Source organism: Otolemur garnettii, unplaced genomic scaffold (assembly GCF_000181295.1).
Source record: "Otolemur garnettii isolate 467f Iridium unplaced genomic scaffold, OtoGar3 scaffold00253, whole genome shotgun sequence".
Lineage (NCBI taxonomy): Eukaryota > Metazoa > Chordata > Mammalia > Primates > Galagidae > Otolemur > Otolemur garnettii.
This window is the reverse complement of record NW_003852648.1, coordinates 1,373,721-1,375,537: the sequence shown is the minus strand read 5'-3', so window position 1 is coordinate 1,375,537 and position 1,817 is coordinate 1,373,721.

Genomic DNA, 1,817 nt, shown 5'->3' with positions numbered 1-1,817 from the left:
TGATTCTTCTGTCTCTGCCTCCCAAGTAGCTGGGACTACAGGCACCTGCCACAACGCCCGGCTATTTTTTGTTGCAGCCATCATTGTTGTCTGGCAGGCCCAGGCTGAATTCGAACCCACCAACTCAGGTGTATATGGCTGGCACCTTAGCCACTTGAGCTACAGGTGCTGAGCCAAGTTATTGGTTTTAAATGGATGTAGTAAATTTATAGTTTTCAGTTCTCATTTTGTAGCAAATTGTTAACCACAAGGCTTCATACTGAACAAATTTTTATCTCAAACACCAACTATAGAGTGTTAAGTCACATCTTGAAAGAAAATCTTTTCTCATAGATGGTTGGTGTCCATTACAGTTACTTACACTGAATAAAGAACTGTTAAGTGGTGGAAATTGCAAACCTGGTATCAGGATACATAATTATTCCTTCCAGTTTTTACAGAGTATCACAGGGGAGATTGCAAAGCCATCACTATTACCCAGGAAACCTACAGGTAGTAAGAGTGCTGGCAGACCAGCTGCAGCTGCCTGTAAGTACAGTGAAAAGGTGGCAAAACTGAAGTACAGTCCAGATTTTTAAAAAAATCACGCTTTCTCACGGGTCTGCACAAACTACTGGGTGTCACAAGGAGAGCCTCTTTCTACAGGTGAGGCCGCAAATTAATTTTGGCTATTCTGGTGCTCCATGGGGTACTTTGTATGAAAAAGTGTGTGTACTGCAAAACTTTTTTTTCTACATTCTTTGGTCAGTTGCCAAAGAGTATGAAAGAATCCAACCTAGGATTTTTCTTACCAATAGTAGTTATTTATTGCAGTAAGTTAGTAGATATTCACTGCAGTAAAATAAAGTATAAACCCAATAGGGAATCTTGAATTCTGACATCCCATATTCTAGGTTGATATAACCACTTTATGTTTCCTTTACCGTTTTCTTAATCTGGTGACCTCTTTGAGGCAGGTACAACATGAGGGATTAGAAAAAGTGCTAATTATGTGTGGGTTACTGTACTTTGTAAACTGTCCTTGAAACATTACAATGTTTTGTTGCACCAATTTATAAACATATTCAGTAAAATACTTGTTATTTTTCTGAGCCAAACCAAAGGTAAATTTCTCAAGTTTCTTCTTGCCTACTTTAGTAGCATTTGATGAATCTTTATATATTTTGTATTACATGAAAATAAAGACCGCAAATCCTTCTTGTAAAAAAATTTTAAACCATGTACCAAGTTTTGATACAAATTGTGTAGTGTAAGTTAAAATTAACTTGCATTCTATTGAAAATTATGAGTGTGTTTCTGTAAGCATGGTTATGTCAAAATAAAAGTTTTACAAAGCAAATAACCAAAATAAGGGTTATTGTGGTTGTTGCTTAAAGAGGATTGATTTAGAGAATGAAATTTTTTTTTTTTTGAGACAGAGCCTCAAGCTGTTGACCCGGGTAGAGTGCTGTGGTGTCACAGCTCACAGCAACCTCCAACTTCTGGGCTTAAGCAATTCTCTTGCCTCAGCCTTCCAAGTAGCTGGGACTACAGGTGCCCAACACAAGGACCAGCTATTTTTTTGGTTGTAACAAAAATGGGTTTACAACTTTTGATTGTTGTTTGAGAGGACCGGGCTGGATTTGAACCCGCCAGCTCTGGTATATGTGGCTGGTGCCTTAGCTGCTTGAGCCACAGGTGCTGAGCCAGAAAATTAACTTTTGAATTGGAAATGTTATAGTTTGCCACTGAATGGTTTGGTTCATTACTTAAGGTTAATGTGGTCTTTGCTGTGAACCATTATGTATTAAAACTGTAATTTCAGGCTCGGCGCCTGT